We start from the raw sequence: 16867 nt of genomic DNA on the forward strand, positions 1-16867 counted from the left end.
GTCAACTTTCGGAGGAGGACGTAAATTTCACGCTACAGCTCATTTTCTCTAAATTGGTTTTGTTGACCGAAAACAGCTTGGCAGTTCTTGAAGTCGGTTTGGCGCTTTCTGCTTGTTGGGCTTTGGACTTTGCTGGTTGAGACCGTTACAGTTGTCAACGAAGCAAGAAGAACCTTTGGGCCCAGCTGTGACCAAAAGCCGAACGGACACAACTCCAGGTCTCTGCGCGCAGCAGCGTTGGATGCAACCACTACGAGACCTCTTCGGGCGGCGGACGTGCTGTTGTGACTGTACTTCGGACCACGTGGGCCCGATCAGGCATCTACCGTGAACAATCACCAAGGCCGACAACCTCGCGACGACCATGGGAAGTGGGTTGCTTGGAATGCCCCTTGCGAGCCTCAGCGGATTAGTGTAGCAGGAATTTCAAGGGCCATTGTCGGCAGTAACCCCAGCGAAATTCCTTGAGCGGAGGTGACCACTATAGAGGCGAAGGCCGGGGACGCGCCGGAGTTATTGTCCGAGCGACCACACCAAGGCGACGAGCCGGCGCCGGTCACGCTGGCGGATAATTGAAGAATTCTGTGGCCCCGACTCGCGTTCTGGGCATTCGGCGGGGAGGCAAGTTCATGTCACCTGCTGGAAGACTTCGGGAGATTCCTTTCCCGCAGGGCTGGATGAGTCGGCATCTCCTCCTCTCATCAACCAGCTGCGAGAGAGTGGAAAAACCCGCACCTGCCCAGCCGTGGGCGATAACAAGAACGTCCCCTTCGGTCCATCCGATTGGACAGTGTTCGTCGACCATTATTCCCCAGCCAGGGATCTGGGGAAACCGAACGATATTTAACTCGGCCGTGAGTGTGGCCGAGAGAAGCCTGCTAGCTCCAGTAGACTACGGTTGACGAAGATGTTCCCCTTCCACTGAGAGCCATTCTCAGTCCCGCTCTATGTAACTAATGTAAATACAGTTTTTCCTTCACTTCCCCTACTCCCCGTCTCCGGCCCACGTTTCCTTCCTCCTTCGGCAATGCGGCGGTGATCCTGGATCCGATGCCTGGTGGGACACGCTACTAGCACGGCAAAATATAACAGTGTCCATGGGAAGCCTTTTGGTCACTTTACCTCCAACCACGGTGTACCCCAGGGCTCCGTCCTAGCCCCCACATTATTTAATGTAACTTTTATACCTCTTGTCCGAGCCCTAGAGAAAATTCCTTCTGTGCGCGTCCTTGCGTACGCCGACGACATAACCTTGTGGTCCTGTAATCCAGATGCATCTGTGCAACAGTCGGCGCTTCAGCAAGCGCTGGATGCCTTAACATCACGACTATCCCCTTTGGGTCTGACCCTCTCGCGTAATAAATCTTGTTTCATTCGCATTGGCAACAGAAGTGGCTTACGGAAAGCAGCACCTTTTACCTTCACGGTAGATAATTCTCCAATTCCTCAAGTTGAAAGTGTGCGTGTTCTAGGTCTTCTACTTCATAAATCTGGGACTGGGACACCGTGGCTAAACGCGACCCGTAAATCGGCTCACGCTACTCTCGGTCTGATTCGACTCATAGCTATGCGCTCTGGCGGAGCACGTTTTGATACTGCCCGTCAGCTCGTGCGCTCCATCCTTCAGCCGCGGATAGTGTACCAGGCGCAATTTCATCGCCTCACCCGCCGACAGTGGGACTCCCTTGAATCAATCAATCGGGAGGCTATGCGCGCCATAACTTATCTTCCGCGTATCACACCCATACCCATTCTGCAAGAGTACGCTCAACTTAATACATTGAGTGAACTTATCGACCAGCGTGAGGCAAACAGAGCACACAAGATGTCGCTTCAGCTTCATCGTTTACAGACTCTTCCTCCATGGTCATACTGTCAACTCACAGACAATCGCCCCTCTGCTTCGACGCCGATATCAGCCGCCCATCTTCCTTCAGGGTGCATAATATACACCGATGCATCACACACAGCAGTGCAGGGAGTTACTGCAGTTTACAGTCCCTCACATCCTCATCTCAACTCCCGCGCTACATATAGCACGGATACTTGCTCCCCCCTGGCCTTGGAGCTTCAGGCCATACACAATGCCATTGCTTCCCTTCCACTCGTACCTACTTTCGATATTGTACACATTTACACCGACTCCCTTGCCGCCCTTAAGCAGCTTAAGGCTGTCCGGCGCACATTACAAGTTACACAATCCATTCACCAACTTTGCACAAAATACCCCTGTCCTGCGCGTATACATTGGGTCCGCGGGCATGCCCAGGATCCGCATAATATCCATGTGGATGCAATGACACACCTTGACACATCCGATATCTCGCCACCTTCCCCTCTTCCCTCAGATCCGTTCCTGTCCCATGTTTCCGAGAAACAGTCTTTGCGTCAGCGAACACGCGCTCTAATTCCTCCGTGTTCGTACCCTCTCCCCCGGAGTCTCACTCGGGAGGAGGAGGTATCTGTGCGCAGGATTCGGGCAGGAGCGGCTCTGACTCCTTCTGTGCGTCATCGGTGGCGTGACAAACGTTACGAAGTGACAGACAAGTGTCCCCATTGTGGTGCTGCGCCCGACCAGTGTGATGAAAAACACTTGCTGTGGACTTGCCCGGCTACAGCTTCCGTGAGACGACGTTTCCTAAGAAAGGTTGGCCTGCGATGGGACGTTGCAGACGACTATACCAAGTGGACTCTAGATAATCGCTATATCACGAACTTTTGCCGCTTTTTAAGCGAGGCTTGTTTGCACTCCTTTTTATAACTTTCTTTCCTTTTTACTATGCCTGATGAGAAACAGCTCGAATTAAAAAAAAAGCCCTCTCTCATAAATCACAAGAAATTGAAATAGTAAAATCGTTCAAATCACTTGGTGTTTATTTTCACGAAAATATGCTGTGGGATGACCATGTCAGTCATGTCATGTTGAAGACATCTAAGGTTATAGGTTTTCTATCACGCCACACACATATTTTACCACAGACAGTCAAACTTCTCTTATATAATTCCCTGTTCTGTTCACACCTAAACTACTGCACATTAGTGTGGGCAACAACAACACATACTAACTTACAGAAGATATTAGTACTTCAGAAAAAAGTCCTTCGTATAGTTTATGACTTGCCCGTTAGACACATAACTCAGGATTTGATAACTAACCTCAACATTATTACCATATTAAACCTCTATGCTTACAGACTGCTGCGCGTGTATACAGTTGAGCAAAAGCGCCATGTGGACACCATTTCCTCTATGGCTCCTTTGCATCAGTCCGATTCACCATATCCGCATCGCCACAAACCACAATGGGTTTTACCATTCACAAGAACTAGCTACGGTCGTCAAAGAATTAATTACCAACTACCGTTTTTACAAAACCAGTTAATTGAAGCAGGCGTAAACCTCCGTGAAATCACCATCTCCTCTCTGCGTTGTATGATTGTTCATATGGTTAAGTGCTAATACATCAACTCCTGTTTTATGAATTGCTCTCCACCCTTTTTGTTATTTGATGACTGGTCGTCTACTGTGCTGATACCCCTTTTTCGTTGCTGATACCCCCTTTTGATTTCTGCGTATTCTGTTCGGTTAGAGACATTGCTTATATTGATGTTTTTATTCATCTATGACTTGATGTTCAATTTAGTTCCTCGTTTTCTGTCACTGCCGTCTGAACAGGAGAGAACTCCGTCAAGCGGATAGCCGCTTTTTTTCTCCCCTCCTGCATCAAATTGTATTTGATTTGGTGGAAATAAAGCATTATTATTATTATTATTATTATTATTATTATTATTATTATTATTATTATTATTATTATTATTATTATTGTTATTAGTCCTTCACGCTGGCATTGCCGTATTTATAGTATACTCAAAACATGTTGAAGAGCATTGTGTACAATTGTCACATGCCATCCGGCACAGACGTCTTTCAGTTCCTAGGTCTTCCGTCATTTCATTCTCTTTTTGTGCAGACAGTTGTTCAGCGGCATTTTTGGAATTCAGACTTTTTAATTATTAATACTCCTAAACGGAAATTAAGGAAAACAATTCGTTATTATGTACCGCGCAGTGTAACTAGATACGGAAAAGCAAGGCGCTGTGCTTATGTACCTGAAATCTTTAATGAATTACCGGATGAAATTTTTGCTGTAACTTCTATGCGTGACCTGAAGATGCATCTGAAAGCCCTGTGTTGATCTTGGTATTCTTCTGTTAGAGTGAAGTTATGCTTAAAATGTTCGTTATTTCATTTATTTTTATTTTTATTTTGACGTATACTCTGGGTTTAGAGTTGAATTTCTGAATACTTGTGCTTTTAACCTGTGTTTTCCAATTTTCGTTTGTTTTTTTTGCTCTCGTTTGGGTGTAACGAGAAGCGTTACTGTATCTATTGCCTTTTTTGTAGTCCTGGCCGTAACTGCCGGGCCCAGTCACTCAAGCCTCTTGTTGGCTTTGACGGGCCTGAAACTTATTGTATTAGCTACAAAGTGGCAATAAACATTATTATTATTATTATTATTATTATTATTATTATTATTATTATTATTATTATTATTATTATTATAAAACCTTTTCCAGTCCTTCTCTGGAACGCCAATAAGTGAGGCAGAAATCGCCTTACTAGCAGTAAAGCCTCCCCCCCCCCCTTTCCTCCGCGTGGGCCCAGGCCGTCAGCAGCACGCAGGCAATATCTATCCTGTACCATTTTGTTCTGCTTTGCGTAAACCTCATTGCCACTCCCTTTCAGGCACCGGCTGTATAAGCTCTGCGATGACAACGAATAAGTGATCCTTCCCAGTGTATATGTCTGCTTTTTGCGACGATTACAGAATGTGTAATGCGAGTTCGGCTTTGCAACACTTACCCAATGAAAATACAGCATTACATTCTTCTCCGCGATGACGTAGTTAGCCAGAAGCTGATCTTTAGTTTTGGCCTGAAAAAATAAAAGCAGACCACACTGAAAGGTGAGCGCAGCACACTTGGGGAATCCGCGGCTTTCAAGCCATTTGAGAAACAGTCTTACACTCTGACGCAAACTATGTTCCTTTGGCTTCAAACGGCTCTCAATTTCTAGTTTACCCTTGCGGGGACCTCTACAGTTTGAACCAAAGCACATGGACTATCCTTAGGGCGACAGTGTAAAGCCGTTGGTGCGTAGAGCACTGCCTACCGAAAAGAACATCAAGAATTGCGCGCACGCTGGCACATATCGGTTATACCTCATTAGCCATGGCCTGCACCTCTAGCGTGCTGCTAACTAAATCTAGCCCCGACACACCGCCTTCTCCTGACAAAATACCTTAAACGTATGCGCAGTTGTAGCGCATCTCTGTTACATTTGAGAAGGAAACTTTCTTACCGCTTTCAAATCCTCTTCAATGGGAACAAATCCACTCAAAAGTCCAGCTTCTATAACCGTCATGTTAGAGTCTGAATCGCCGAGGTACCTGAGGAGACACAGTTGCACAGACTTCATGACTTCTATTGAGCTACTAGTTACCACAGCCTAATACTCTTTTGACAAATTCGAAGCACGACTGAGTTCATTTCTTTATTATATTAATACACCCATTTTCTTCAGTTGCTTCGCAAGCATAGTGGTTATTACCACGGACGAGACAGGCCTGCTAAGCCGCCACGGTGGATCAGTGGTTATGGCGCTCGGCTGCTGACCCGAACGACGCGGGTTCGATCCCGGCCGCGGCGGTAGAATTTCGATGAAGACAAAATTATAGAGGCCCTTGTGCTGTGCGATGTCAGTGCACGTTAACGAACCCCTAGTGGTCGAAATTTCCGGAGCCCTTCACCACGCCGCCTCTCATAGCCTGAGCCGCTTTGGGACATTAAACCCCCTATAAACCAAAACCAAACAACCAGTTAAGAATTGAGTATGGCCACTCCTGGTGTGGAACAGCTTTGATATTTTCGCCATGTATAACCTTGCAAGTGTCTTCATCCGGAATTTATATATTTTAATACAACAGCGCTTGGGTTACCTTCCATTCAAGAACGCGGCGACGCCGATGGCGTGTGGGCAAATGTGGGTTGGTGGAAAAGATAGCAGTAACTCACCAGGAGCGAGATTTGAAAGGTTTATCATCATCATAATCATCATCAGCCTGGCTACGTCTACTGCAGGGCAAAGGTCTCTCCCATCTCTCTCCAATTAACCCTGCCCTTTGCCAGTTGTGGCCACTGTATACCCGTAAACTTCCTAATCTCATCTGCCCACCTAAATTTCAGCCGCCCCCTGCCACGCTGGCCGTTTCCTGGAATCCACTCCATTACCCTTGATGACCAGCGGTTATCTTGCCTTTGCATGACACGCCCTGCCCGATTTCTTCCTCTTGATTTCGACTAGGGTGTCATTAACCGTCATTTGTTCATTCCCATTCGGCCCACTTGCAATCTCTTAACGTTCTGCCTATCATTTTTCTCTCCATAGCTCCCGGCATTTTCCTTAACTTAAGCTGAACTCTAATTTAACAGTAGGCTGCATTGGGTGACTGGAAGTAGTTCACCTTGAAGACCAGCGCAAAATAGACAAAGGAGCAACGAGAGAGAAGACCCGTGAAACAGAAGGGCGAGCACCTGTGTCGTCTTCTCTTTCGTTGGTCCTTTGTTTTTTGCTGGTCTTCACAGCAACATTGTCTGCATTGGGTGACTGGAAGTACTTCACCTTGAAAACCAGTGCAAAATAGACAAAGGAGCAACGAAAGAGAAGACCCCTGAAACAGAAGGGCGAGCGCCTGTGTCGTCTTCTCTTTCGTTGGTCCTTTGTCTGTTTTTTGCTGGTCTTCACAGCAACATTGGCTGCATTGGGTAACTGGAAGTACTTCACCTTGAAGACCAGCGCAAAATAGACAAAGGAGCAAACAAAGAGAAGACCTGTGAAACAGAAGGGCGAGCGCCTGTGTCGTCTTTTCTTTCGTTGGTTCTTTGTCTGTTTTTTGCTGGTCTTCAGAGCAACATTGGCTGCATTGGGTCCCTGGAAGTACTTCACCTTGAAGACCAGCGCAAAATAGACAAAGCAGCAACGAAAGAGAAGACCCGTGAAACAGAAGGGCGAGCGCCTGTGTCGTCTTCTCTTTCGTTGGTCATTTGTCTGTTTTTTGCTGGTCTTCACAGCAACATTGGCTGCATTGAGTGAATGGAAGTACTTCACCTTGAAGACCAGCGCAAAATAGACAAAGGAGCAACGAAAGAGAAGACCCGTGAAACAGAAGGGCGAGCGCCTGTGTCCTATAATCTTTCGTTGGTCCTTTGTCTGTTTTTTGCTGGTCTTCAAGCAACATTGGCTGCTTTGGGTGACTGGAAGTACTTCACCTTGAAGACCACCCTGCTGAAAAAAAGTTCTATGATGCAATAACCTCATAGATCATTCATCATAGAATATCATACAATCTGAATGACATATCATACGAATTGTATGATATAACATACAGATTTTATGATATGTCATACACATTGTATGATATGTCATACAGATTGTATGATACTCTATGATGAATGATCTATGAGGTTATTGCATCATAGAACTTTTTTCAGCAGGGCAGCGCAAAATAGACAAAGGAGCAACGAAAGAGAAGACCTGTGAAACAGAAGGGCGAGCGCCTGTGTCTTCTCTTTCGTTGGTCCTTTGTCTGTTTTTTGCTGGTCTTCACAACAAAATAAAGGCGCACTGTAAAGTGTACAGTCTTGAGAAGGCAAGAGAAAAACCGACATGAGATGTTAACAAAATAAACGCATGGCGAGTCTTACTGTGCACACACTTCGACGTCGTAAATGAGCTTGCTCTTCTGTGACGAGCCACTTTGCGAGGACGTAGTAGCAGTGTTTCCTGTCAGTGCAAAAAAAACAACAATGGGGAAATGCTACACATGCTAATGTTAGATGAATGAATGAATGAATGAATGAATGAATGAATGAATGAATGAATGAATGAATTGTAACAAGAAGATGAGGACCATGCTGCGCTCCGTCGCCATCGCTGGTGTCCACGGCGCGAGTCTCGTGTTGCAGCTGCTTGCTTCCGGCTTGCTGTTCTGTCCTGCTGCGCCCTGACTGCTGCTTGTGTTGATCGCGGTTACCGTCATTAAATCCATTCTTCACGTGGTAGAGGCAGAAAATAAATAAACGAATCAAATCTACGGGAAGGTTGTGTTAATTTAGAGAACCTGCAAAACGCTACTAATGCGATTCTAGACGGTATTAGTGGCAGCCTCCCGGCATAAGGCGGTCTGCTTTAAATTTCAGACAGTGTTTTTTATATGTTCAATTTTACATCACCAGCGTCTAAAAGCTGCAGGTCATTAAGTACAGAGTAAGTTTACGTGACGAACAGAATAGGGATGCCGCGAGGCATGAACTTCCGATATCTCTTTTTGCAAGATACTCCGTGCTGCTGAGCAGACTTCAGAATACAAGACCGATGATACCTTGACTGATGGTCAAAACTGCGGTGTGTTAAGCGTTAACCACTGAGGCTATTTGACAAGGGGAGGGGGGGAAACCAGAAGGGCGTTTATTTGCAACTCGTTATAAGACAGTTTTATTGAACCTCCGCAGCCCAGATAGTCTTTGAAAGGCCCAAATAGTGATGAGCCATAAGACACGAGTAAGAACATCCTTCAGCTCCTGAGATGTTGGTTGAATGGCTCTTTCTTCAGTCTTTTTTTTGTATTTTTCCCTTTACCTCAAGGGTAGGCCTGTATTATATGTGACTCCTAAAGGCATTGGCTTAATTATAATGCATTTTCGAACGCTTTGACGTGCTAGAAAGTTATCTAGGCGGTTCGTTACTGCGCTCAACCTAATGGTGGCGTCTTCCGCAATTAGTGCATAAAATTTCTTACGGCAAAAAAGATTGATTCGAGGTGAAGTGATTCACTCCACTTCAGTTTCACTAATGCTGTTTCAGCTGCAATGATTAGGAAAGAATCTGGAATTATCGCTCACCTTGTAAGGACTGGTGGGTACGGACGGATCGGCGTGCTGTCGCAGAAAAGCAGTGATAAAACGTTAGAGGTAATAGCGTACTCATTTGTTCACTGGGAGCGCCGTACTAGTGGTGTGTGCTCACCCCTGTTTTCTCCCAGTAGCTCGAACAGAAGCTCCTCCGGGAAAACTGAAAGATCAGCGCTCTTCTTCACCGGGGTATGAATGCCAGCTCGAACTGAAATGTTGAACTAAAAAAAACGGCAGAAAATGAATGAAAATCATAACCTCCGTTAGTACTTAAAACATATGAGGCGGCGGTTATTTCCGAAGCCACGACCGATGTTTGTTATGACCCAGCTGTGTATCACGTGATGCTTGTCTAGCGTACATCTTACTCCAACAGTGAGTAACTGCGAAAAACCAATTGCTTCCCAGTCAAAGTGACAAGAATCGGTAAAAAAAATGAAAAAAAAATTCAGGGGGCAATTTGGCTTTCTAAAGTGCTGCAAGGCGAAAGTCTTTCCTGGTGCACAATTTGGCATTGCCTGCGAGACTGTTCATGCTGTACTAATGCTTTATTTGACTACACACTTTGACTACTCATTACAACTACGCACTTTCACTGCCGACTTTGACTGCTTCTTAAGCACGACTCTCTCTCTGCTTCGAGGAGTTCGGTAGTATCCATGGCTCTGTACCCAGGAATGAGGGATGTAATGTGGTCACCCACGGACGCCATCCGCCCCCTCTCGGAGCGGACGACAACTATTTTATTAGTTGTCGTCTGCTCCAAAAGGGGGTGTCAGACATGAGTGGGTGACCTCATTACTTCGATTCCGCGCGCTCTGACGTCATAACCATTTCGACCAACCGAAACGCGTGACACCTCTGCTGACAACCTTCTGTCCACAACCTTCTGTCGACATCGATGAGGCATTAAAGGCTTTCGCCTTAAAAGAACGACCGTCGATTTGCACTGTTAATCAAATGCGAAGTAGGTGCGCTAGTACTGCTTGAGGGAGTGCGAGCGACACACGGCCGATCCGTGCAGAGTCGCCAGCGAGAATCCCATATTATCTGCGGAACGCGGCCGCAGCTGTGATTTTGATACAGCCGCTCTCTCATTGGCTGCAGCAGTGCGACCACGCCGCCTCCCCATTAGCTTGGCCGCGTGACGAGCACGTCGCCGCCTGCTCACCTCTCGCACCTCAAGGTCACGGCGCAGCTTTGGACCGACCCCGACAAAATTCGTGATTGCGGGCTGTTGTGCAAGCGCACAACAAAATTAGTCAGTCCTGGCGTAGCGACAGCCCTCTGGTATTCCAGCGTGGCGGCTGTCATGAAGATAGCGTCATCTGTCGTGCCAACAGAGCACCGCCTGACTACAGAAACAGGGCTCGCTATAAAAGCACTGTTTTCAAAATCGAGGACACCAAAATACTGCAGGAATGGCTCTTCGGGAAATATTTATTGTTGTGTTTTTCTACTTGGTCTCTACGGTCAAACAATGAAAGCGTTTCACGTGATGTGGCGCACTTTCGTCTGGCTTTTTTTCAGCAACCTAGCACTGGTGACAGTAGTAATGATTTAACAGGGAAAAATTTATTTTCACTAAGAAAATGAAGAGTGCCTATAAAAGCTTTTCGTGACCTAAGCAGGCGGCTTACCTTGCACACGAGCTCAGGTGGGAGGAACACGTTGTACTTGAGTCTCACCGAGAGCAGTCCACTTCCGGTGCCGTTCGCTGTGACGAGCAACTTACCCGTCACGTCGTGAACCTGCACAATACAGGCAAAGGTGTCATAGCTTGATGGGATTTGGAATTGCTCGGCAATGTACAGCCTTGAGCGTCTTCCCCAGTGATGATTCAACGCCCTAACTGCCTGTTACCTCAACAGAGCGGAAAAGTTTCCCTCGGGAGAAAGTAGACCTTTCCATGGCTCATACTGTGTCGTAACAACGTATTCATTTGCGCGATAGCGTTAGAGCGCACGTCCTGCGGATGTGACGTCACAGGCTCTGGACCAAATAATGAGGAGCATGACTTTACACCAAAGAACGACCACGAGACGAGTGCGAGCTGTTTGAGACAATTCCTCATTGGTCCATTGGGGCGTCACGTCACATGATATTGAAATCGCTCAAAATGTGAAATGAATTGTGGTTATAAGGTCACAGCATGACTAAAGCGTCATTATGTGTAAGAATGTAAAGCAAAATAATTGCGATGAAAAGAAGATTGCTATGAGATGAGAATCGAACCCGGGACCCTTGGGTCGCGAGTACGAAAAAGCTATTCGTAAGCCATCAAGGCGCGTTATGTGAACTACGACAAAACGAAGGCCTTGTGTGTCTTGGGCAGAACAAAAATTTATTGAATTGTAAAATTAAAATGTATATATATAAAAATTCACAAACAGTGTGCGTGTCTGCGAAGCGATACGAAAATTGGACCCCAGGCCACTGAAGGGAGACATTGACGCTAATGTGTCATATCCATAAACTGGAGCTGAATTGTACCCCGAATTTTACCGCAACTAAAACTTGATTTGCTACCGGGTTTTGCACACGTGACAGAGCGTCCGAATAGGCACTGATAAGATTCACAGTTGATTACTGCAGTGAGATGGCTGCTGCACACATGTTGATCTAGCCATTCTGCCTACTTACTATTTTGCCATTCTGAGGACTGGTTTGAATTTTACAGCCCTAGCAGTTAAGGAGAGGATTGCCGGAAAACGCATTCTAACATTGGTCGTGTTCATCCTCGGAATGCGTTAGAGATCATGTTGCCACCCCATCAAAAAATTGCGAGGACGCTTTCGCAACTGAAGTGTTGAGAAGCGAAAGCCGACGAAACTATGCCGTGACGACTTCCGGTGGATGTGACGTCACACCATTCCCGTGGCTACATCGACACCCAAATTATACTTCTTCCGGGAATCATAAGTGTTAATTACGCTTCATTATACATTTTTCCATCTAATTCGACACAAATCCGACGGTTTTCCCACCATTCTGTGACACTTTTTACTATGCCGTTACGACTTCCCGTGAATGTGACGTCACACCGTAACTGTAGCTATATCGACGTCCGCGTTATTTCGACGTAATTTCGACAATTTTGCCTATAATTAATTAAATAATTAATCTACAGTCATCAAACTTGGCTCCTGGGTTGATTTTTTTCCTCCTCTATCTGCAGCAGCCATTGCTTTTCTTCTATCTTTTTTATTTTTTTAGTTAAACGCGTGTTACATGCTTTGCTAACGGACGACAGTATGAGCCATTACAGGCTTTGGCCTTAATAAGCCACCGCCACGTGCTGCGCATACTTTCGTCGTATTAGGCGAGGTGCGCGATCAGAACAAGACTGTGCCAATCGACTTGAAATGCCACCCAATATGACATCCTTAAATGACTTCATGGTGAGGCCGCGCGCTGTAGCGTCTGGGATGTCCTAGGTATTTGATCGTGTTTAAGGCGCTTTATTTAACCCGGAGAGTCTCGGCCACTTAAAACTGAACGCGCTCGAGGTCGATGGGCATTCTTAACCTGACGTCCGCCAAGTGCAGTTGAGGCCACCGCCGCGGCCGATTGCTTTCAAGTTTGCGGGTTGAAGTTCTTCCAATAAACCGCTTCGTATATTCGCTAGCCTGTCTATCACCTATCACAGGACATGTTGTCATGGCTACATAAGTATGTTTAATTTCTTCCGTGTACTGAGCTTTACTGCCATCTAAATAAACTCCTGGGCGACCTCTCGTAGGGGGGATGTAAATTTGGACATAGCACCAGCAGATAACGCTTGGCTACGACCTGAGTAACGCCTTATTACGCTAAAACCACAGAGCCTTGTCAGAAGCGAAGAGGCGGTCTCGGCTGCTCATGCCTTTTCTGCCGTAGTGCAGACTCCTTATGGACTATTGCTGTTGCCGTCTCAGCGCTGGCCATTGCGGTGTAGTGGCGCATGAGTATGGGAGAAGGTGTCCCAGTGTTCCACCTAGCGTTGAAATTCGGCCCCGATGACATTTGGCCATAGCTCACGCACCACCGAACAGCTCTGCATGCAGTACCCGCATGAGCTGTGCGGACACTCACGTCGAGCTGCTGCAGAACCGCTGCGTTGTCCCGCTTGATCCGGATGCTTTTCTGGAAGCTGCGCTTACCACTGTGAGTCACGTTGCACGTGAGGTCCATGTCAGACTGCTGATACTTGAGCGCAAACTCTGTCAACGCCTCGAGGGCTACCACAGAGTGCTGGAAAGAATATAACTGGAGTCAGTCTGCCTGCCTGCTACCTCCGTGTTGTCTTGATTAAGGGCAGACACGAAGCTGAACGGATGACCTTTAAGCCGTTGAGTCGATTTCAGTGAAATAAGAAATTGTCCAATTGGAACATAACCAAAATATGAATATTTTATCTTAAATCTCAACAAAGTGACTTGAATCACAGTGGGCTATCAGATTTATCTGCTAGGAAAACTATCACTTTAACAATACCGCTTAATTCATTAGAGTTTTAGGCATAGCAGGCATCGGGAAGGCCTACAGGATAAGGACAAGGGCAAAAAGATGGCTGTTTTCCGACCATGCTTCCAGAAGAGCACACCGCTCACAAGCATCTTTGTTTTCCTGCCTCTGCTATTGCATAATTTGTAGGAAACGATACCCTTTTTTAATGCACAATTTGGTCGTAGCATGCGGTCTGACGAAAAGTATTTCAAAGATTTTTAACAGCTGTAATTTTATTTTATGGGCTTTTTTCTCAATTCAAAGCCATCTTGCATAAGGAGAACCTCTTGCGATGCGACTCAGCTTAGTGGCCACAGCTTGCAGTTAGCGCTTTTTTCCTGCTTCTTAACTGCGTAGCCACTTCATTCATGCTTGGAAACTCTCTGAAATAGGCTTAACTCTACAGAAGTCTAAAGGAAATTAAAGAAATCCTCCGTCGAGCCCGTGACTACAGCCACTTATAAAGTGCTAATACCTATACCTCTCGAAACAACGTGTGGTGACTCACGTGCGTGGGAGTATCAAATGAGGAGCGGTGCAACTCTAGCCAGTTTGCCAACGTTTGGATCGTCTCAGTGTCGGTGTCATTGAAGGCTAGTAGAACCAGCAGAACATAGGCCGTGCTTTCGACAACCAAGGGGCTCGAATCATTTCCCGTGCTTCGTGTGTCATGCGCTGCAAAAGGGAAGAGAAGGAACGCAAAATAAGCTTTGTCACCGCAAAGGCATTGCACACTGGAGTTCCAAACAGACTGTAACAGCAACCGTTCCCCTGACCTAAAACCTCTATATTAAGCGAAATGCTAAGACCTATACCAGGTGTATCAGGCAAGTCGGCCGCTAATGATTTTTTTAAAGGGGTTTTGATGTAAACAGAACCTTTCTACGGCATAATTGTGGAAGTGTTCGCGGACGTCAAAAAAGCCGAATTATGTCAACTAGTAAAGGGATTATCGAAGTTGTAATGGCTACCTCTTTAGCAAATTACTACCAGGCACCTGATTCCAGCAAGAGATTTGTAGCCAGCCGTTAGCATTAGCCATATCAATTTCTTGAGTTTTGAATACGCGATTACCCTCGCTGCCGTGGCTCGACTTGGAAAAAAAGCAACTAGGAAATAACAGCTGTGCAAGGTATCATATAATAGCCTGACTATCTTGAGTCAAAAGGCTGTCAGTTTTTCTCCACCTAATAAGCCTTACTTGAGGGTAGTCAAAGCAACCAGAGACGACACAAATATTTCGCCCAGGCAACCTTTGCATTGCTACTAGAAAAGTGGACTAATGACAGGACCTGACGGGATTTTTAGCAATGTTTTGCCTCAGATCATGAAACTGGTCCAACTCCGTAAGCTTGACATTCAGCACCTCATCAAATAAATGTACCTGATGGCATTGTGTGTGCGCATATAGAAAAATATAAACTTTGCCTCTATGTGTGCATCTCTTTAATCTTTTAATCGCTGTTATCTTAGCATCATTATACTTTTCTAGGGACGAAGGCGGGACATATCGCAAAGACGTGGATGGCGTATAACTACAAAGATAGCAGCCTACTAAAAAGGGGAATACCAAAAAGAGAACAAAGGACACATAAATCACGTATACGAACAAAGGGCGAAGTAGCATCGAGAAGCAAGCAGCAAAAACGGCGAGCCGAAATCGAAACAGATTTTGGTGCCATGGGATGCACTCTCCTTACCCGCCGCGCTGGTTCAGCTATCAGTGTTCAGCTGTTTGTCTATCGAGACAGTGCGGGCAGGGCACTTTTTTCTTATTTATTTTTAAGCCCACACTAATATCTGTCTATCGAGACAGAGTAACCCATGCTCGAACCCGTCTGCGGCGGCCGCGTTTCGATGGAGGCAGAACGCAAGAGGTGCCCGTGTGCTGTGCGATGTAAGTGCACGATAAAGATCCGCAGGGGGTCGAAATCATTCCGGAGCCATTCACTACGGCACCTTTTTCTTCCTTTCTTCTTTCACTTCCTCCTTTATCCCTTCTCTCACAGCGCGGTTAAAGCATCCACCTAGAATTGAGAGACTTGCTGCGCCATTTCCTTCGAAAAACAATTTTTGTACTTTTCTTGACGGTGCGATGACGGCAGAAACATTTCAAGAAAGAAACACCGGCACGGATATTGAATGCTGAAACAGGGAACGGCGACTACATTTGTTGAGCTGATTAATTAAAGCTTGAAAAATTTGTGAAGCAAACGGGCAGTCGCTAACAATGTGCACTTAACAGTTCTGACGTCGCACGGGCAACGTTGCCCGTATATCTCGCATGAGCGCAGGCCCCGAAAATACCAGACTGTAAAATCAGTTTGCAAGAGAATAAAACATGAAACGCCACACGGACTCCAAACTTAGTTGAACTGATAAGGACAAAACGGAAAACATAAGCAAATTGCTGGTGGTTTAACGTAGCTAAACCGGGTAGACCTGCTAAAGCAGGTGTTCATTTCTCAATTGGAGGGGAGACTTAAGATCCGCCTTAAGGGTGTGAAAAGATACCTTTAGTGGGCTAATGCCCATATACGCAGAATTGGTCTTTCGCTTCTTCCCATTCATAGATGGCGGTGAGTCCTCATAAAACTACAAGCGCAGTGGCGCATAAGAGATGCGCCATTGCACTGATAGGTGGCTGTTTACATCACAGCCACCGGTAGGGATTGCACGACCCATGCTGCCCTTCCCGACCTCCTTCTCGAACGGCGCGGCTAAGCCCGGGTAGTAATCCGGGTTGCTGAGAATTGTACGTACGGTGACAAAATTCTTGGTCGGTGTTGGTGAGCGCACAACTGCTTTCGCACTAAAAGTTTACCTAAAATGCCTGAACGGCGCCAAAACAAGACCGCGCTTCCTTTTCAGATTCCTTACGAAGGCAAAAGAAAGCCACAATATCAGGCACCAAACAGCCCAACTTTTCACCTTGTTAAAGAAAGCACATCGACGTCTCACCTGGGTCATAGACGAGCTTCTGCTTGAGCATCGATGTTATGTTGTGAGCATATTGATGCACTATCTTCAAGTATGTGTATGTCATAAGCGCTGCGCCATGAGGGTTGATTCTTGCCAAGTTGGCCACGTTCGTGTAAGCACTTCCGGGACGGAAAGGCTGCGCTAGCGCCTGCAAATAAGCCGAATGGATCATGTATTCCTTCACACACCACGTACATGGAGCAGAATAGCCTATTCCCAGACTCAATGTGAGGCTTCCAAGCGAAACTCTCCACTTAGGATGTAGTGCTCCAAATAAAAGAAGATATTCTAGATACCAATATCCCTTACCTTACCAAAGCCATCGTGATGTTAGGTCTCACTAATGTTTTTATGATGTGCGCCATGTGGCCATCCTGCAGGCAGACAGTTGGCGAAAGGACGCTCTTATATGTGCCAGACTTTCTTAC

The 16867-nt window shown here is 46.2% G+C and overlaps 1 pseudogene across 1 annotated transcript in view; it reads right to left on the bottom strand.

Moving 5' to 3' along the window:
* Positions 1 to 16867, bottom strand: part of LOC149337667 (complement C3-like) — a 166087-nt pseudogene that overhangs the window by 26562 nt on the left and 122658 nt on the right. Inside the window, exons 27-35 of the transcript XR_016284417.1 lie at positions 16419 to 16587; positions 13966 to 14132; positions 13044 to 13202; positions 10610 to 10720; positions 9085 to 9190; positions 8961 to 8996; positions 7764 to 7842; positions 5362 to 5449; positions 4864 to 4935 (exon numbers count right to left, since the gene is read on the bottom strand). The product of XR_016284417.1 is annotated as a complement C3-like (transcript). The remainder of the gene's footprint in view (positions 1 to 4863; positions 4936 to 5361; positions 5450 to 7763; positions 7843 to 8960; positions 8997 to 9084; positions 9191 to 10609; positions 10721 to 13043; positions 13203 to 13965; positions 14133 to 16418; positions 16588 to 16867) is intronic.

Source organism: Amblyomma mixtum, chromosome 7 (assembly GCF_055824585.1).
Source record: "Amblyomma mixtum isolate Tamu chromosome 7, ASM5582458v1, whole genome shotgun sequence".
NCBI classification, from domain to species: domain Eukaryota; kingdom Metazoa; phylum Arthropoda; class Arachnida; order Ixodida; family Ixodidae; genus Amblyomma; species Amblyomma mixtum.